Source organism: Phyllostomus hastatus, unplaced genomic scaffold, assembly GCF_019186645.2.
Source record: "Phyllostomus hastatus isolate PE091 unplaced genomic scaffold, TTU_PhHast_1.1 phas_scaffold_501, whole genome shotgun sequence".
Lineage (NCBI taxonomy): Eukaryota > Metazoa > Chordata > Mammalia > Chiroptera > Phyllostomidae > Phyllostomus > Phyllostomus hastatus.
Window position 1 is genome coordinate 37847319 of NW_025334033.1, and position 22110 is coordinate 37869428.

At 40.4% G+C, this 22110-nt stretch overlaps 1 pseudogene; it reads right to left on the reverse strand.

The window, feature by feature from the left end:
* Positions 1-325: 325 nt before the first annotated feature.
* On the reverse strand, positions 326-5789 carry LOC123807887 (annotated as a pseudogene).
* Positions 5790-22110: the final 16321 nt, after the last annotated feature.

Below are 22110 nucleotides of genomic sequence, written 5' to 3' on the forward strand. Positions count from 1 at the left end.
TTCTTTTCATCCCAAAATCACAACATGGGGCTAGGGGACAGATAATGGGAGTGGGTTAATGAATATTCTAGACCGACTCCTCAGCATATACATTTTTACGGCGCTCCCTTGCCTATCGGACACCTGCCCCCAACTAACGCACTTACCCCTAACTACACCCAGAAAAAGAAAACGAGAAAGATGAAAACAGTAAAACAACTGGCAGCAAGTATTAGAAATGCCTTTTCTAAAAAAGAGGGTATTTACTGCTTTAGGGAAAGCACTATCATTGACTAAATTAACAAGTTGTCTTATCAACTGCTGTAAGCCTGGGAGTCTAATTAATTTAGTACCGATCAATAGTCCTGAATGAGGCATTGATTTCTCCCTGCTTGACAGGGCTGCCGCCGAAATCACTTTCTCTGTGCGACACACACACAGAGGCACCCAGAGCCTATCCGTTATCACGTTAGGATTTTGTTTCACTCCTCCCGTTTGGGCAGGAATTTCGTGAACCAAGGACACGTGAGAAAATGGGGTAGAAAGCAACTTTGGAAGTATGAACAGTTTCACCAGCCAGTGGGAACGGAGCTGGAGCCGTCAGTCCCTGCCGAAGTTCTGCTTTCTTGGAAAATGGCCTTCGAGTGAGAGGGAGCATTTAAAAAGAGGGAAAAAAGTCAAAGTTCTTCACTTAAAGAAGACAGTAAATGCTTTCCCTTGCCCTCAAATGTGAAAAGAGGGCTTGAGTTATTTTTCTCTCTTATTTTTAGAATGTTGGTGATACTTTTGCTGAAAGTGTTCTGATCCCAAGTAATAATAACAGCAATGCTATCTGGCCAAGGGCAGAAGCAGATGGCGAGCCTCTGATAAGAATGAGAACCTGGGACGGAGCTACCCCGGTCTGTCTTTCACTGCTGTGGACGGTGGGCTAGGGCTAGGGGCGGGGTAGGGAGGACTTCCTAGTGCCCGCATCCCCACCCCCCAAAATCAAAGACAATGAATTGGGATGAAAATAACTGAAGCATTTGACTTTTTGATTTTTTTTCTGGACTATCAAGATATTCCCTTAAGACAGGCAGCCTAAGAAAGATCTGGGTGTGAATTCATGTTTTCAGATTCTCCTAGGACACACCCCTTGCATTTTCTCCGGGGCCCCTCCCTGTTTCTGTACTTGCTCACTTGCAACCTGCCCGCCAGCTGCCTGACACTCCTGAGAATCTCAAGGATTTTCTCCTCAGGCCTGACTGCCGGGCGATTGTTTCTCCCGTAGTTCAAACGGTACTTGAGATAAGAAGTACAGCAAAACTTTTAAAATATTTTAAAGATGCTGCTTCCATTTCAACCTCCGTGATACAGCTAACTAAGAAATGTGCCTATCTCAGAACTGATTTCCGACTCGCTGCAAACCAGGGGTGGGGGAGAAGGGAGGAGAGGAGAGCTGAAAGCACGTGGGACGGCCTCCTTCCAGGGTTAGAGAAACTACCCAAAATGACCAAAACAAAACAATTCATGTTCTTTCCTGGGCATTTATTTAATATAATTTGGCTTATTGAAACTTGCAATTATATGTATACATATATTTTCAAAGTCCCAGAAAAGCCCTCCCCTTAATCTCTTTGGGGCCTCTGAGTTTCCATAGCACTTTACAAAAGATCTTTATTGAGGAAAGGATTGGACAAACTTTCCTTATATGTGTGGCCGCACCATTAATTGCCCCATCTCCTTTAATAAGGCCTTATTCCTATGTAAATACCCTTGCATAATGTTACAGGCTATTGTTAGGCCAGCGCCAGTCAGTCGCCACTTATATGCATTTTTATTTCAATCTGCTGCTCAGAGAATGAAAAGATGTCTGGACTTAAGCTGTTTACCAACTGGGCTGAAGCTGCAGAGCAGCAAAACTGAAGAGAGCCCCGAGCAACTGGGGAACAAGCTCTCACAATGCGAGCAGCCATTTTCAGTTGAGTTATTAACCCACCCTGAAACTCTTCTAATCTATGCTTTTTTAAAAGAACAAATGTGCTGAATCAAACATGAATGAGCCAGAACTATTTAGAGAGAAATCCTCTAAAGAACTATTGAGCACAACATAGGTTTGTAATCATTTTGTCTCTGTTGCCTGCTACCAACATTATCAAGGATGATAATGCTGGCTCACTGTGGATTGGCTCATAATTAAACAGTAGTGTGGTACAGTAAAACCACACATGCAAGCAACACGCACCCAGAATCAGAAAACAGCCTTCGAGAGATGAGAAGACTGAGTTAATAGCTCACCACCAGGACCTTATGTTAATTTGGTCACTAAAACACAGTGGTCATCTTTAATGGGAACATTGAAAAACATGCTTCCAAATCCAAGTCTTTCAACTCTGCGCGGCCTCGTGTATGCTTACATTCAAAAAATAAAATTAGTTTTACTTTTCAGTTGTAAAGATCTGTTGGAATGAGACAACATGGAGATAAAGGAGCCAAATTCTACTAAAGAGAGCTGGCTTTTTTTACAAGGCAAAAAGTCCTGCAGGCCACAACCATCATACTTATTTAATGGCACCACCGTCTGAGGAGTGTGGCATTAGCCTAAAGAAATTCTTGACTATTTGCATGCATATTAGATCCAATGAGTGCCTAATAAGTGCATATATATGTCAGAGGAAACATCTCATTGCATAGTTGGTGCGACAGGAAAGACACAGCACACACGCACACATGCACGCACACGGAGGAAAGCAGTCTTGAGTTAATTACCATCACAATGCAATCAAGTACAACAGTCATAGCTGAAAAGCTTTCCTATTAAAGCTGCTAGACTCAACCTTGCCTCTGCAGGTCAGCCTCAGCACTGATAACCTTTCCAGCAGACAAACACATGTAACATTGCCTCATCTAATTAAAAGCTCAGGGAGGTGTAGAAAAATACCAGCACATTGACTCCAAAGCAAATGAGTGCTGCCTTTGGCTGAGGACACTACCATATGCTGCTGCTGTTTACTCTGGAAGGAAACTGAGTCACTTAACATTTCAATAGGTTAATCAATTGGCAATTAAATGAAGAAATTGGTTAACTCTGAAAACAATTAGCATGACACTCCATTAAGTACACTTTCTAATTGCCCCAGCTGTGAGTGGAAATTAACGTGCATGTTGAAGCATCTAACTGGGGTGTCACTGTTTTTTGTGTTTGAGAAAACGGAATTAGCTGAAAACTCGGGTTTTATTTTTATAGATTAAACAGTAGGACTTCGATCATCCACTGCAGTTTTAGCAGAGGGGATCTTTGTATATTTTTATATTCTTTAAGGGCTCACTTCAAGTTGTTGAAATAAACATTCGATTTGCAGTAATTCACTAAAATAGTCCATGTCCCTCCTATCAAATTACCGGTTGGTGGAAAAAAAAAAGAGAAATCCCCCCCTTGACCCATCTTGTGGACTGAATTACTTTGCAAGATCAGGTATATTTCACGATTTCCTTTCTAATTAAACAACGTGATGCCTAAGTCTTAATATCCGAGTTTTTGCTGAGCATTTCCCTGAATGGTTTTGACTGTTGGCTGCATCCCTAATTTCACTGTCAAATAGTAACAATAGTGTTTGTTAATAACAATTTTAAATTGGAAGCCCTGAGTTTGGATTTTTACAGACTATTACAAATGCCTATTATAGGCAGCTATTAAGACAAGGAATATTAATTTACAGAAGAGGTGACACTTAAGTAAATCATAAGTGTTTCTGATATGTTAAGTGCCAAATAAATATGTTTTGAATGAGTGAGAATGGCACTCATTCTTTTATCTTTAAAAGCTGACTACCAAATTATATCATCTTTCTCCCCCATTCCTTTTGGTAACTTTACTATCACAGGACACACAACAGTAAATCCACTTTGAGGGACTGATGGTCTGGCAGCAGAGTGGGAGAATGGCATTGAAAAAGGAGAGGCTAAAGGAGTGTATTGGTTCCATCAGGCCAACTTCAACCGATGAGAGATGGGGAACAGCAGGGAGTTCCATGCAGCCTGCCTGGAGGATGCCCCCATCACTAAGCTGAGGGGTTATGCTGTGGTCAATTCAGAGTGGACCACATTTTATCTTCTTTTTTCTCTGCCTCACTTCTCCTTTTCTCTCACTTTTAATACCCTGGCATCACACCTCTTAATAAAGCCTTAGATCATGACTTTTGCCTTAGGACTGTCTTCTAGGGAAATAGTGTACCAGAAATGTGATAGAAATGGTAATGGTAGTGTCATCATTGAGATTTCAGCCCATCCTTTCAAAAGAGAATGGGGCATAGGAAGAAAAGGAGGGTCCAGTGATGGCCACTGCTAGTCCGTATAAACTAGTGTTTGAATATAAAAAAGCAGACTCTTCTGCATGTCTATAGTTCACAGGTACATCGTTTATTGTACAGCATTCAGGCTGGATTTGAGCCTCCATTTGTCCCCTTAGCTGGATGTCCCTGTGTAATGAACTGCCCATGCAAGCACAATAGAAACATTATACAATTTATGAAGGAGTAAATCTAGTTTTTTGGGGGGGGGGTGCATTTTCATTTTAGGCTGTGAAAACAAAAACAAGCAAGCAAACAATAGCAAAAAAACTTGAAATAAACTTGTCCAATGATGAAAATTCATCCTTCCCAGGGAAGCAGAAGGCAGGCCATCCTGTTTCACTGCTCCTTGCGCTCTGCTGGGCTTTGAGTCACAGTCTGGAGCATTTCCCTCATCTTCCCCTTCCTCAACTGCTTCCCCACCTTCTTCATCATGACTAACATTATCCTCTTCAATAGCTTCTCCGGTAAAGTGCAACACTGATTTGGGGATTATGCACTCACATAAAAAGTGAACAGCTTCAAAGTCTGCAGCAAGGAGAGCATCAGGAGCAGCATCCAGATCGCCGCTCTCAGGAACTTCAGGAGGGGTAAAAAAATGTTTTTTAAATCATCAAAAACTGTTTTGGTCACAGTACAAACTGTCCCACATCCCTTGTGTTTCTGCTTCTTTTTAATGGTTTTCAAAGTGACATTCTTCCCTTTTTTCCAATCTATCTGACAACCCATATTTTCTGGTCCATCAAAAGAAAAGGGATCAGAATCACCTGGTTCTGACCTCATCCTATATGTCTTTGTCAACACTTCAGTTGTGAAATTTTCATTGGGTTCAAGGTGAAGTTCTAAAACAAAGCTCATAGGCTGGCCAGCACCTAAGAACTTCACTTTAATATCTTTCAAGTGCTTCGGAATAGGCTCATCATGTTCCTGAACCATATCACTGAGCAAGTCAATATTCTTAAAAACAGTCAAACAAAATTCAGGCATTCCCTTGGGGTCTTCTTTTTCTTCATCCTTCTCATCTTCAATCTTGGCCTTTTCTTTCAGCTCCTCCAAAATTTCATCATCTGGTTTCCATTCATATTCTTCTGTAGGTTCATAAATTGCATTAATGATTTTGAATCACTTATCAAATAAAGGCTGACAGAGAGCAGCATACTTTCTTTCAAGATTATGAACTTCCCTATAGAACTTGGCTTCTATCTGTGCACATTTAACTTGATGATTTTTGAGAGCGTTCACTTGCCTTTTAACTCCCTTGAGCAAGCTCTCAGTGTGTCCTGTTGGTGTTCATACCAGACCATCAAGTCTTTGTTGGAGATTGGCAAGAATCTGAAGGTTTTGCATCATCCGAACAGGCAACTGATGTGCTTTTATTGTTATTTATTCACCAGTTTCTCCTTCTACTTCTTCAACATCATCCAAATCTTGATCAAGTTCAGTCTGTTCTTTATCGTCAGTGTCTGCCATGTTGTAAGAACTCCAGATACCAATGCCTAGCACGGGGAGCCAGGTGGCCGAAGCTGCGCAGTCAGTGGCTCATTGTGGACGTACCACAAGCAAATGGCACTAAAAAGCTAGAGCTTTTCAAAGCACTTCTAGTAGTGCTTTGCTGATGTGGTTATATCCAGTTCTAAACAAAAACTAAATTTTACACTTATCACTTACAGTCCTGATCCTATGACAGCTTGTCTCTCTTAGGAAATAACTTAAACAGGTCTTTTCTTTAGTAGGTGGGCAGAGGGAGATTAGTTGGATTGAAATATAACTAACCAATTCAATTCATATTTAAAGTTAGGGTTTAAAACGAGGGCTGGGAATCATCTTACAGGTGGAGCTACAATGAGGAATCAGCACCAGGATGAAAAGCAGCAAAAAAGGAGGATTGCATGTATGTGGGACCGGGAATGCCTTTTCTTTAGCTTCTTACGCCTCACCTATCACTCAAATGCTACACCACTCAGGCCTTCAATAGTCTCCTATCCCTCAACTCTCCACTATACCATGGAAGCACTTAGATTTCCTGCTTCTTCATTTTTGGTACATCAAAATCCCAAAGAAATGGATGAAAACAGCTATTCCCTTTAATATACCTACTGTGGATAAAACCTCCTTTCAAACCCTTGGGGCGCTCAGGGTCTTCAAGATGGAAGGTAAGTCCCTGGAAACCTGGTAGAATGATGGGAGAGACGAAGGAAGGGGAGAAAAACAAAGCAAAGCCCAGCACCTGTCCTTAGGTAGGGCTGGCTGAACAGGCCAGCGGGAGACCTCCTCATTACACATACTGTAATAGAAAGACCTCCTCCATTCCCCTCTATTCAGCAAACATTTATTCATCATTTGCCCTATGTCAGACCAAGTGCTACTGCAAAATGGAATAAGAGTTTCTGCCTTTGGTGAGTGTATAGTCTAGGAGGAAAGTTGAAAACATGAGCAGATAATTTCAATCTAATGAAGTAATGACTATGATAAAAGTACATAAGAGCCCTGGCTGGTGTAGCTCAGTGAATTGAGCACCAGCCTATAGACCAGAAGGTCACCAGTTCGATTCCCAGTCAGGGCACATGCCTGGGTTGCAGGTCAGGTCCCCAGTTGGGGGTGTGCGAGAGGCAAATGATGGATGTATTTCTCACACATGCACAACAATGATTCTCTCCCTCTCTTTCTCCCTCCCTTCCCTTTTCTCTAAAAACAAATAAAATCTTTTTTTTTTAAAGTAAATAGAGCCCTGGCTGGCATAGCTCAGTGGATTGAGCGTGGGCTGCGAACCAAAGCATCACAGGTTCAATTCCCAGTAAGGGCACATGCTTGAGTTGCAGGCCATGGCCCCCAGCAACCGCACATTGATGTTTCCCTCTCTCTTTCTCCCTCCCTTCCCTCTCTAAAAATAAATAAAAAATAAAATCTTTTTTAAAAAAGTACATAAAGTATGCTATGGGAGCCTGGGGCAGAGGCTGTTCATCCCACTTTGGGGGGTATAAAGGGCTTCCTGGAGAAGAAGGCCAGTGAGGTAGCTCTTTTAAGTCTGTCATCCAGGGGCCACATACCAGCTGGCTCTCTACTTAACCTACCTCTCTAGCTTTCTCCCTGCTCAGTCTCTAACCTGGCGCTCCTTGATTTCCTGTGCAATCATATACTCATCTCTCACTAATTTTCGAACACTGCATGTTTGTACAAGCTAGACTTCAGTTTGGATGCTATGCTCCCATTTATAAATCTGGAAACCCTTTATTCATTCTTTTTTTTAATTCCTCTAGAGAGGGGGTGGGGAGAGAAAGAGAGAAACATTGGTGTGTTTCACTTGTTTAGGCCTTCATTCATTGGTTCTTACACGTGCTCTGACCTGGGGACAGAACCGACAGCCTAGGTGTATCAGGACGATAGTGTAACCAACTGAGCTCCCTGGCCAGGGCTCTTCTATTATTATTATTTTTAACTTTTTTATTGAATTTATTGGGCTGACATTGGTTAATACAATTATATAGGTTTCAGGGGTACAGTTCTATAGTACGTCGTCTGCAGATTGCAGTGTGTGTTCACCACCCCTCCTGCATTCATTTTTTAACACCCATCCCAAAAGTTGCCTCTGTGGAGCTTTCCCTGAAACTCTGGGGCAGAGTTGCCTCCTTCCTCCTTCCTGCTTCTACCCTACCATTTAATGTCTGTATTCACCATGTTGTACCTCTAAGATACTATTTACCACTGTTTTTCTGTGTACCTGTCTGTTTTCCTCATTAGACTGTGAACTCATAGGGCTGAAGTCATCCCTCTTTGTTTCCCCAGGCACTAGCATTCCCTATGGCCCTTAGCTCTGTAACTTAATATTTGAAGGATGAATGATTGCATGTAATATACTGTGGAAACACTGATGATACAGTTGTTTACCATGCTGTTCACACTGAATAAAACATTTGGAGCATCATGTCAACACAGAAAATAGGCCTGTGTGATGTGTGAGATCTGAGATGGCCCAGGACAGAACCTCCACTTAGAAGGTGCTGCTGGAATCTCAGATCTGTTGTGTTTGTTTGGCCATCACCTCCATGTGGGTCATGGGTTGTTGAGTACTTTGTGGGTGATTGAATGGAGTCGGGGAATTTACTTTAGTTAAGGTTTTATTTGGGTTCATTGTTCCTTTATTAATATGTCAGATATTCATTCAGTACCTGTTAGGTTACTGAACACTGTTCCAAATGCTGGCGGATACAGTGATCAAACCATACGATTTAGGACAGGGTCCACGGAGAACTCCAGAACCGTGGTTCTCAAAGTGCGATCCACAGATCGATGTGTTAGGAATGGCAGCTCTTGGACCCCACCTGACTCCTACCAGTTCAGTAACTCTGGGGGTTGGGACACTGCAATCTGATTTCACGAGCCCTCCAGGTGATTCTGATGCCGAGATCCAGTGCCGAGTCTAGTCCAAGTCCATGCTAGAGAGGCCATCTGTGTTCATAGTGAATGGTCCAAAGTTTTGCCACCCCAAACTGTGCCTTTTAAGGTACTGATTTTAACCTGGTTATTAAAATACAAAAAAACCCAGAACCCAGAACACTGGACCCTCCCCCTTTCCTGCCTAGGAGATTCACATGGAAAGGCATGGAATCTTAATATATTGACTTCAGTGTTAGAAGGGTTCCAGGGAGGGGCCTGGTGCCTGGTAGTTAGGTCCCCCTGCCTTGTGTCATATTGTTTTGGGGTACCCAGCAAGAATTTGCCTGCTGCGGTGTGTCCTGCTCTTTCTCAACTACCTGAAATTATGTATTTCTTTTGAAATCTCAGGCCCCTGCCCTCTTTCTCCTTTGTCCATAATGGCATGTAAACCTCAGCTGCCCAATGTGCTTGGGGTCTCATATCTTATGACACCCCCATCATGTACATCAGTAATAAACTTTGTACATTTTCTTCTCTTATCTGTCTCTGTTAATTTGATTGCTAGCCCAACTGGAAGAACTTAGAAGGTATTATCAAACCCCAATATTTGAGTTTGCTGTCCTGTGCGCACTGGCCAAAAGACATGCATGAGCAGGAGTTTGCAGTGTAGGAAGGAAAATAGTTTTCTATTAAATTGGCCAATACTAGTACTCTGAAAGACTAGACTCTCAATGGCATGTCAGTTACAGATTACATAGGACAAAATCCCAAGACACTGTGGGTTGGGGATTCTGGGTTGTGCTGGGAACTGATTGGTTGGAGGTGAAATAAGAGTAATGAATCATTTTTTCAAGGCTTAAGAACGGCTCTGAGGTCTGTTTCTGCATTCCTCTGTCTGGTTTCTTGGAAAAGTAGACAAGAAGTCGTTCCAACTTATGGCTCAGGAGCTGAAACATAACTTAGGTCAAGATGTCTTTAGCCTGCCAGAGGTCCAGACCTGGTGACTTTTAGTCAGGTCCAGGTTACTGTTTTCTGCTGCCGTGGGGGTTGCTGATTAGCCAGAAGAAAAGCTATGTCTATAAGAGGTATAGAGAGACAGAAACATGATTTCTAGAGCTAGGATCCAAAGGTAAATTTAATCAGAGTTGTAGAAATTCTCAGTGTCAAAGGTGTGAGAAAAAACATTTTTGCAGCATTTTACAACGGCTTCTGACTGGTCCTGCAGACCCAGCCTTCCAGCAGCAGCACTCGGCCCTGGGGAATGGCTGCGTGTGCCCGGCATCAGCGGTTCTCGTGCCCTCGACTTCTGGTTGGGCTCAGTCAATGGGGAAGAAGGGATTTATAACCCTGGATTCCTCCCTGCAAGGTTATCCCAGGCTAACTGCATCCCTCAAGTCAAAGCCTCCTAAGGGACTGTTCCTCCCAAGGATGCCTTCTCCTCACAACACATACTCCACCCTTCAGGCCTGGGTGGGGTCAGGGCACTCAGTTGTTTTGAGCCCTACATTACTACACGGGACTTTGTGATTCCCTACCTCACTCCCACCTTCCCCGCCCCCTCAGATTACAAATAACCCCTTCGTGCATAAACTCCACAAATTATGTTGAGCTCCTTTCTGGGTTCTAGCAGAATCCCATCCTTTGGTTCAGGTCTTACCATCTCATTTCTGGTCGTCTGCAGTCCAGCACCTCCATAAGGCTTGGCGGTATGTGCCTAGGGCCATGATCCCTTTGGAGTCCATGAAAATGTTTCAATATCTTTTATTTTATTTTTAAAAAGGTTTTTTTTCATTTTCAGAAATAAGGGAAGGAAGAGAGAAAGACAGGGAGAGAAGCATTAGCGAGCGAGTGAAACAATGATGGGTTACCTCTCACATGCCCAAAACTGGGGACCTGGCCTCCAACCCTGGCATGTGCCCTGACTGGGTATGGAACTGGTGACCCTTTGGTTTGCCAGCTAGCACTCAGTCCACTGAGCCACACCAGCCAAAGCTCAATATTTTTTATAATCAGAAGAAAAGATATTGATATAATCCAGCCTGGATTATATTTGTCCTTATATTGGTGTAATTGTAAAATATAATTTAAACTTTTTTTTCCACGCAGGAAGAGGACCACAAAAGCAAAAGTGCCGAGGGCCTCCCAGTGTCATCATGTGGCCTCGCTGCACTGTCTCACTAATTGATTTTCCTACCTTCCTGATATCCATCCCCTAACCCATCTGCTCACTAGCCCCTGGTGCCTCACCATTTCTTCTGAGCTTCCTTAACCCTTTGTTAATAGCTTTTGAAAACAGTTTCCCCATTAACATGTATATGGACCTATTTTTAAGTGATAGTACACCCTAGCTATTTTTGATTTGTACAGTCAATCCATCACACACACTTCCCAGGACTGCTGTAGACTCTGCATAGTGACCACGATATACCTTTTGATGTATATTAATTTCCTAATACAGTTTTCCTACCCCTTCTTTTTTACTCACTTTTTATTATCAATGCCTTTCTTTACTTCCATTATTGTCAGAAAAAAGCAAACATTCTCAAGGTACAGATTTTTACTGCATATCAATTTTTCCTGAGTTTATATTCCTTTATTTATTTAGATTCTGAGGCCATCTGCCTTATAACCACATTTCTACCCTTTCTTGTCAATTCCTCTATGACAAACAGTTTTACTCACTCTACGTGGAACACACTTACACTCAACAGTCAATAGACATTTGTTTAAACTCCTCTCCCCACTTGAAATACTCTCTTCTCCCCAGTTTTTCAAATGTCAACTTTCCTGCCTACCCAAGTTAAATATGTCATTTTCTCTTTTGAACTTCCCTTTGAAATAACCTATTCAAATAATAGATTTGGTAATTAGTAATTTTTATTATTTTGAAAGTCAGTTAAAACTTTTTGATTATTTAGTTCGAAATATATTACTATCACTTTCAACCTGATTATTAAATTTTTGACAAGAATTCTTTTTTCTTATACTACTTCATCTCGTATAGGGACTTTCTTATGATAATCACTTAATAAATATGCATTAATCTGAAAAATGGAGTCCCACATATAAAAGATTGACTTTCAAAATCCTTGGTAGGCTTATGTGATTGAAATTGAGTTCTCTGTCCATTTCTGTGTTACAAGTGGTAACTTTATCACATGATTCTTGAATTTCCAATACTGTCTGGAGATATTATTGTTTTTAAGTGTCACTAGGAGGGAAATGCTTTAGAAGTGTTTACAGCTCTCTAAGCCAAAGATGCACATGCATGAGAAAGCACCTCAGCTGTATAGATGCAGAGGGAAAAGCCACGGCAATAATAATAGTAGTAATAACTCAGCTTCTCATTGCTATTAGAGATCCTCAGTCATTCTGCAACAGATTTCCCTGTTTAACTTTCATCATAGCATCTATCACCTGCACATATATTTCTCATTGATTTTATTATTTGCAACAGTAATAAAATCTCCTTTACTCCAACTAAGATATATGCTACATGAGAGTAAGTATATGCTACATGAGAGTTTTTTGTTCTTGTGCTCTGTACTGTATTCCCAGTCCTAGAAGAGGTCTAGCATAGAGTATGTGCTCAATAAACATTTGCTGAATAAATGAATGAACAGCCACTTAATAGTATTTCACAATATCCCAGATGGTGCTCTAAGTGCTTTACACAACATCCTACTAAATAGGTACCAGGTCTGTTTACAGAGGAGGACACTGCAGCTCAGAGAAGTCAAGGGACGAAAGTCCTTTCACATCTTCTAGCTGGAGGTGGTGGGACTTAAATCCAGCCTGGCTCTGGAGACTACAATTTTAGCTAACATGTTAAATCTTAATTAATAAAATATTGTAAAATAACAACAACTAGCATTTGCTATGTGCTTCTAAAATGTATGAACCATTTTCCATGTATTCCAGCTTAGATAATGTCCAATGATCATGAGCTAATATTATCATTATCACTACTTTACATTGGGAAAACTGAGAAATGAAGTGGCTTGTCAAAGGTCACGATGCCATTAAGTGGCAGTCCTGGAAATTAAACTCAGATCTTCTGAGTCCAAACTCCATCTCTCCCCCACTCTCTGTTCACTACACGCACCACGTTGCAGTTTAAATGTGACTAGAGAGTACAATGAAGTAATGACTAATAAAACCATTGTTTGTAGTCACCAATAAAGAGGTCCATTTTTATATCCACTAATTCTGTTTTAGTAGTTACTAATAAAACAATTACACAAGAGTTATAAATTGTGTGTGTGTCTGGTGGGGGAGAGGGAGCAATCACCAAGCATTTATCTTAGAAGGATATGAGGAAGAACCCTCCAAAATCCCTGGTATTTATTTATAGAAAGTTGTGTATTCATTCTCACATGTTTAAAGTTCAGTTTAAACTTTCAAAGTACTCCCCATTTGATGCAATACACCCATCGAGATATTTTTTTTCCATTGTGCAAAAACAGTTTTTGAACTCATTGATTTTTATGCCTTTTAGTGTCTCTGCCATTTTTTTTGTCTGTTTGTTTTACTTCTTCCTTCCCTTTGAGGACATTTTTCATCCAGAGAAACAAAAAATAGCTGTTCTGGGTGAGAACAGATGAATAGGGAGGGTGGGGCATGAGGATCATGCTGTTTCTGGTCTAAAACTGCTGAGCACTCAGTGCAGTAGGGAAAGATGTATTTGGGAATCACCCATCATGAAATGGGCAAAGGTGTTGAAAGAGTTTTTTAAAAAGTCACTGAGAGGCTGAATGCAGCCTCTCACAACACCACCACCCCCTGGTGCACTGGTACAGATGGGTTCCTAGAACACTCACGTGGTGGGGAAGCCTGTACTAGAAGGGGCCTGCCCTCCAGAAGAGAATTCTGTATTATTTTGGATCCCTGTTCATATATCAATAACAATTTGCTCAGGAATGCTCTATGGTATGTATTTGTTTCATACATCAAAAAGAGGTACTTATTTACCCTTCTAGATATTTAGTCCTACAATGGTGATAGCAAATGACTCCAACTTGTATTTTGTTGACAAGGTCATACAAATTATCAATATGATTTTGACAGGACTCATCGCATGAATGTAAAGAGAAGAAAGGAGTAGCAAGAGATCAGTAAGCTCCATGAGTCACTGAGGAAGGGTGGGGGATGAGATAGAGAGATGCCTGTAACAAAGTGCTGGAGGGGCGTCCATGTCAATGACAACAGGGGAAAATAAAGCAATCAACAATATGATTCTGGTCGTGACTTCACAAGCTTAAAGTGGAGCGATAACGATAGAGTTGAATTAGAAGTAAATTAAGGTACATATCAACCTTCTCTTCAGGGAGATGGATGAAGAGGCATTCTGCACTCATGGAAGGCAGGAAAGGAACATTGTGACTTTATGTTCTGGAAAATGTAGAATAATTAGCTCTATAAGAAGGGCTCTGAAGACTAGCTGAAAATGACTTGGAAATCTTAGGGGACCAGGAACTGAATATAATTTAACACAGAGGTAATATCATCGAATAGAAAGATATATTCATACCGTGCACTGGCCAATTTGACGTTTGGATTGACCCAAGACTCCTCAGCGCATTCAGACCTGCCCACCTACTCCTGCAGAGATTTCTCTCTTTATGAACATGTCTAGCTCTTCCTTTCCACACTACTCTTTTGGAATTTATCACACTTAGACGTTTAATGGCAGTTTCATTTTACATGCATACATGCACGTAATCTCATCAGTTCCATGTATATGTGTATTTGCAGGAACACAGGTTCTGTGCTTTTTCTTAGAGCCACCATTCTTAGTTTGGGGCCCGGCATAGTAGTTACTCAGTTATTATTTGCTAAATGACTATTTTAATTCAGCTTTCTTCACAGCCAGCAAAAGTTGCAGTAAAAAACATGTAGTAAAATTCGTGAGAATTTGCGTGTTGCAACGTATTTCCATGTTTGCATCTTGATGCAGTGCAGCGAATGTCTCTTTGAAGAAGAAATCTGTAATGTGTGGGTTCTGAGGAAGCACCTCCCGCCCCCACCAGCGGGCTTCCTTCCACAGGAGATCCCGGGCACAGAGCTGCCAAGGTCGCTGGGGCAAACCTTTGGATATACAAATTTGGGTCACCTGGGCTTTCTTCCACAGGAGATCCCTGTAGATAGCTGCCAAGGTTGCTAGGGCAAATCTTTGCAAATACAAATTTGGGTCAATGTGTTGACAGGATGTCAGATTTGTGTAGCTAATGGAGCTTCAGCATGAATATTGAGCTTTATGCCACTCCATTGTTGCCCAAATGAACCTGTCTCTATTGGAATAGAAAATAGAGGCCCTTCTTGTGAAAACCTGACCAAGGTCCACAACCCAGCCTTGATCCACAGTCCCTGGTTTTCAGCCCAAACTGAAAAGTAAATCCAAAAAGACCCAAATGGCAGAGCACTGGTATCTTTCCATCAACATAGCCTGTAATTTTATGTGCAGGAATTTTTACCCTGGCATGGATCAGCAAAAAGTGGAGTAACAAAGAAGGAATCTGGTCAGCTGATCTGGAGGGGCTGAGTCTTTTACTGTGTCTCTTGTATCACAAAAGACCTCAAATATTAATTCAGTTCACTGAAACATAAATCTCAGTGGGGACAGTGGGAATGTGACAACTCTGTGGGTTTTTTTTGTTTTTTGTTTTTCCATAAAACTACTCTTTGAAATTGTATTTCAGGACCATGGAAATTTCATTTGAATTGAATGTAGTAAACTGCAGACAACTTTTACATTCTTGGAGAGATGGGAATGTGAATCAAGTGGCATTTACCATAAGCCCCCATTTTAATGTCTTAATGTTCTATTACCTATAATTGTATTACCTAGTGCTTCTACTATCAAGCATTTCTGCATATGTATACAACAAAAATCTAGAATACCTTTGGCTAGATCATTTGTTTAAGCAGAAGACCTTATCTTCCACTTATCCAGATGATATATTTTCTTTGCTTCAGTTGAGTGCCTCGTGTATTTGACAACTGGAACAGATCATTTTTTAACACTTCCCTTGTCTTATGCAGCAAATGATTTTCTTGTAAAAGTCATGAAATCAAACAAATAATAACAGTGTCCAGAAAAGAAATACGTACACCAAATATTTTTATTGTACTTTGTATTTTACTTGTACAAATAAAGGAAAAAATAATAAATAAAATAGAGATTACAGTACAAAAATGAAAATGTATTAATAGTTTAAAATACATGAATGCATTTGTTGACAAAAGGGGAAATATTACACCTACATATTTGTCTGTTGCAGTAATGAGTGTACGTAGCTGAGCTTATGTGGATTCAGGACAGAGCACCTCTTCATTTTCCAAGTGAACTTGAGTGTAGAAAACAATGTCTATAAAAGCCTAAGTGCTAAAAATGTGACAGCTAAAAGTGGTCACTTACAACATTAAAATTTAACAGTAACCTCAGAAATTGTTTAGAACTTACACAAACAGTGTTTTTTGCAGAGAGGAGTATTTCATGTCTAACACTGTTCAGAACGTCAGTGCGCGATGATACTAAAAGGCAGACTGGATTTTCGCTGATTTTAACATTGGGTCTCACACGGCGTGGACCATGCCATGGTGCTTGCACCAGGGCCCACTGTTTGCACTCAGGGCCCCCACGCTGCATAAAGCTGCCTTTCTATTTTCTCCTTGCATACTTTGAAGTGCAGCTTTCAAAATCAATTTTCTCAGTGTATTCTTTTTACCATGCCTCCTCTCATTATATCAGAAATCTTATTTTTGTTTACCATTTCTAAACTATTAACTGTTGCTCAGAAAGCTGTATACTGTTTGATGAGAACTAGACCTATAGATAAATACTGATTTGTATTAGTGTGTTTTGTACATTAGTTTAAAAGGAATAATGCTTTTTAAAAAATAGGAATGAAAGGGATTAAATAAAGAATGTAGGAACATTCTGACAATTTTTTTGTATGTGTTTGTATTTGCCATCTATAGAAACCACCTTTTCATATCTTATCTCTTTCACGGAGGCACAGAATAAGAATCCTTCACCAGAGAGCTCTTCCCCTCTCCTCTCATCATCTCGGTATATAAGTGCACATGGATATTTTTCATACATTTATCAGGGTTTGTTTTTTCCTAGCTGGTACTATAAATAATATTCAGGCAGCATCATGCTATGTATGAGGTTGTTTTGTTTTGTTTTTGACACTATTGTATTTTTCCCCTCTCTAAAATTAATTCCTCTACACTGTCTAAATGGGTTTTTTATCAATTAGCTTTTGCTGGGAAAATCTTTTCCTGTCTAATATAGAATAATGATTTTTTTTATCTGTCAAGGGGGTTATTAATAAATGCCACCAGTGGGGTTAGAACATTCTCTGGTGTTTGCTTTAGGGGAACAAGGGGATTGTCAGAAATCCTCACCAAACTGAACCATAATTAGAGAGAAAATGTTAGCAATTAGAACTATACATTAGGCTTTAATTTACTACCATGGAAAAGTCAAGGGTGGCATTTTTATTCCATTTTTAGGTACAGCCAGATGGATTGCTCATTACAGAATAATTTCCGCCGACCCTCTGCATTTCTCAGGGTAACAAAGCAGCTGAGAACACTGTGCAGTTAGTGGCTTAGATTTTATTTCATTTTTTGCGGGGGTGGCAAATGGAGTGGGAGGCTGAGCAGTTATCAGTTTCCTACGTAGTCAGTGACATTATTGGGAATCATTTTATACGTTGAATAATTTCAGGCCAAGAAAACAGTTTGGGAACACAAACACATTAATGTGATTTACTTTCCTCCCCTCACCTAAATGGATTGTTCTGACACAGTGTAACAGCTTTCACATTAAAAAGTACCCCTTTTCAGCGTTTCCACTCTTGATTTTTCTTCATGACCAAAATAAACATTTTACATTATTGAAACAAAAGTGCCTTCTCAACCCAAAGACAATCTAGCTCCAATCTAATGCCAGTCTAGTTCCTGAAAAGCTCCTGAAGCCACAGAGGGGAACTGTGTTGAAGATGTGGGGCATATGTGACCATTTTTTCCTTTTATCTCACACTCAAATGGCATTTTCAAAAAATGAATGATATTGGGCCAACATGTTAATGACCATTTTGATGCAACAATATTTTTTTGTCAAGAAAAAAGTTTTCTAGTTACTTTATATTATAATGAGTCAAAATCAGCCATGGTTTCCTTTGCTTTTGACAATATAGTTGAAGATACCTTTATTTTATTTTATTTTATTTATATTGTAAAACATATAAGCATAAAACTTACTATTTTAACCCTTTTTAAAAATCCTCACCTGAGGATATGTTTATTGATTTTAGAGAGAGAGGAAGGGAGAGAGAAAGAGAGAAAAACATCTATGTGAGAGATAAACATCGATTGGTTGCCTCCTGTATGTGCCCCAACCAGGGATCGAAACTGCAACTTCGGTATGTGCCCTGAACAGGAATCTGCAGTGTTTTTGGTGTATGGGATGACCTCCAGCCAACTGAGCCACCCAGCCAGAGCATTATTTTAACCATTTTTGGATGTTCGGTTCAGGGGCATTAATACCTTCACATTGCTATGAATCACCACCATTCATTTTCAACACTTTTTCATCTTCCCAAACTGAAACTGGATTTATTAAACAATAAGTTCCCATTCTTCTTCCCCTCCCCATTCTACTTTCTGTCTCTATAGATTTGATTACTCTAGGTCTCTCATATGTGTAGATTCACACAATATGTGGCCTTTTGTGTCTGGTTTATTTTACTTAGCATGCTGTCTTCAAGTTTTATTCATGTTGTTACAGAATTTCCCTTTTCAAAGCCTAAATAATATTTCATTATTTGTATATACTGTTAAGGTGCCTTATTTTATTTTATTTTGTTGATTTTAAGAGAGAGAGAGGGGAGGAAACAACAGTTAGTTGTTTCACTTATTTATGCAATCATTCACTGATTCTTGCATGTGCCCTGATCAGGGATTCACCCACAACCTTGATATGTCAGGATGGTGCTCTAACCAACTGAGATACCTGGCCAGGGCAAAGGTAACTTTATTTTAAATACTTTACACATTTTTCTTAAAGATGTTCCTCCACACTCAAGTGTTGTTGAGTTGACATCTATAAATAAGCTATGTTCTGCCGCCAGTGAGGTGGCTTGTCAGTTGGCAAGTTTTGCTCCATGACCGTTCACTCTAGACAGTTTGGACAACAAACAAACAAACAAACAAACACCCATCCGATCTTTCCATAGAAGACCCGTTCGAGAACAACCCCACTAGACTAACTCAAGTCATGACATGGAGAGAAAAGCAGTTAACTGATTTTATTTTCAGGTAAATGTTAAGAAGCCATTACTAAAATCTTTTGCAGCCATGATTATTACAGAATTTTCAATGGCTGAGAAATTCAGGCAACTAGGTATCCTCAATCTTCTCTTTAAATCAAGGATCAGAAAAAGGAGGAATACTTTCCCTGTGTTCCAAACTGTACCAGAATTTAGGTAAAGTTGTTCAGGCTTCTTATGGAAACATATCAATACAAAATTTCCATACTTTGTCAACTAACAATTCCATAGTTTTATTAATGGTGTGACAGAAGGCATTTTTACTAAGAAAAATCTATATTATGTGAACAAGACATTACTGAAGTTTTGAGTATTAAATGTTTAGATGGCAAGAGTTGATTTAAGACCACTCTGCCTGAAATGAAACTTCAACTATAACGTATCACCTTCCACAAGCTCCCTTAGAAGGAAAACTCTGCAGGAAAGGGATGGGAAGACTTCTGTGGGTGATAAAAATAATATTTGCCCTCCCACTTTCTAAGTTCTTCTAGCTGGGTGAATAATCAATTTAATAGAGGCAAATTAACAGGAGAAAATGTACAAAGTTTATTACAGATGTACATGTTGGGGGTGTCATCAGACACCAAATGCATTGGGCCATTGAGATTTATATGCCATTATGGGCAAAGGGGAAAGGAAGAAGGGGCCTGAGATTTCAAAGGAAATAGGATATTTACAGGTATGTAACTGGGCAAAGAATTTGTCCACTTGTCACTGCAGAGAGCCAATTATGTGGATACCAGGGTGCGGGGAAAGGAAGTGGCATTTATTGTACAGCGCTGCACCCTAGAGAATGGGCAGGTTGTGCTAGAGAAACTCAAATGCCCTGATGCAGGGTTTAGGGTGGGTTTTTAATGATTTATGGGGGACAGGTATGTGGAAGCATTGATAGGGTGAGTTTTCACTGGGAGACCTTGGAGCATGGCCATTTATGTTGAGAAGCCATCAGTACCAGATCTTCCTGGACAACAAATCCTTCACTTCTTAAAGTGTTCTGGTGATAAAGTTCTGGTTATGTTCAGGTCCTTTGGTTCCAGGTGCAGCTGGAGGTCAAACTTCTCTTCTCTGCGCATGCTTTAGCTGCAGCACTTGAGGCTTTGGTCTGCTATCTCAGGAAAGAAACTCAATGTCTCATTGAACAGCATAGGAGCATTTTGAGCTGGTTCTGTGGTTACAGGGTAGTTTACTTGTGGCACAGAAATCCTTGCTGTACAACCCAGAAACAATGGGAACAAGGCAGCGTCTAGCTAACAGATCCCTGTCTAAAGACTAACTATCTAATGCTAAGGTGAATACAGATCTGTCCAGAAACTATCCAACCACGTACTGTAAAAAAGAAAAAGACACTTACTGAAGACAATACAATACACAAGAAACATATTGTACATAGGACAAGGTCACCTCAGTTCTTTTCAAGGTAGGCACCCTGGGACCTCACACAGTTCTCTCAATCACCCCGTCATATTTTCCTTAATCTCATCAGGTTTGAAATCTCTTTCCTTTCAAAGGTGATTTTAGTTTTGGGGAAAGCTAGAAGTCATAGGGCACCAAATCTGGGCTGAAGGGGGACTGAGTCACCTGGGTGATTTGATGTTCCCCCAAAAGACTGCACAAGACATGATGCATGAGCTCATGTGTTGTCATGATGAAGCTGCCAGTCAGTCACCAGTTGCCCATAGCTGCAGCCTTCTGAATCATCTGAATAGTTTCCACAAAGGAATATTCAAGCTTAACACAAATTTGATGCAGATTTGTTGCTCTACTTGCATAGTCATTTTGAATGTGATGGCCACACAGTACACGTGCTCACTCTATGGCATTTACTGCTCTTACTGACTAGTGTAGTGAAGTGGTCATTGTTCACTTATGTGCATTCCAGTCCACTCTCCTTGGCTGCCAGGTTACATCGATGTCGGGCAAACCGTTCTCATTATATTAACGGTTGGACTTTTTCTAGACAGACCTCATATGTTGATTCCCTTTCCGGAACAGATCTCTTCATTCAAATCTCTTAGGCAGGAAAGATTGAGGGTCAAAGGTTCTTCAAGAGTGTTTTATTTCTTCATAACCAGCTTAAAATCAGTATTCCCAAAAGGCACAGTTTCAGGTAGGCAAAACTTTGGCCCCCTTCACTTTACCAAAGAAAATTTAGAGTTAGGGTTTAACAACTATTTTGTATCTTTTTCATTCTTTGCAAGAGGCAATCCTGTATGTTTTTTTTACTACTTGAAACAGTTTCACCTCAAAGACTAACAGCTTTGAGCTCCCCATTCTGAAGCTAGTCTGCCCTTCTCTTGCTTTCCCTTTTCTTTCATTTCTCCTGACCTTGTTCTCTATTTTCATTCTCTCCCTCCTTTTCTCCTTCCTCCTTCTCTTCCTTCTGTCCATAATTATTTATTGAGTGAGAGCTTTTTATGTGCCAGGCACAGCACTTGGAGATTAATATGATATGATCACTGCCTTGCAGGGAGGGGCTCACTGTCTGGTGCAGGTATGTTCTGTAGGTTTCACATGGTGTGTCCATTCTCAGCAATTGGGACTGGATCCCTGGAGTACTGAAAGCAGGAGGGTTCTGAGCTCAAGTCTAAAGTAAGAAAGGGTGCTGAGATCAATTATTAATGTCTGCCAATGGTCTGAGGACAGATTAGTTGGCACGTGTGCCTTGCCCTTGCGCCTTGCCCTTGCAACCCCTAATCCAAGAGAGTCAAAGCTTGTTCCAGGTCCCTTTTCCCTCTGTTGAGTCTGACTCTCAAGTCAAGAGCTTTAAAGGATGCTTTCATTATCATCCTGGTGTACTTTCTACCTTACATTTCTACCAAGTGCCTACCATAGCATTCCTTAAATTGTGTTCATCACTACCAATGAATTTTTCCTGTTTTTTTCTATGCTATCAAGTTTTGCTAGATCAAGACATAAAACCACTCTGAGTCAGTTCACTGAAAATCCATGCTACCAGCCCCACCTGGTTTTATGGTTGCTCTGTACTTACTACTTTTAAGTTATTTTTTTAAAGATTTTATTTATTTATTTATTTATTTATTTATTTATTTATTTTTAGAGAAAGGGAAAGGAAGGGAGAAAGAGAGGGA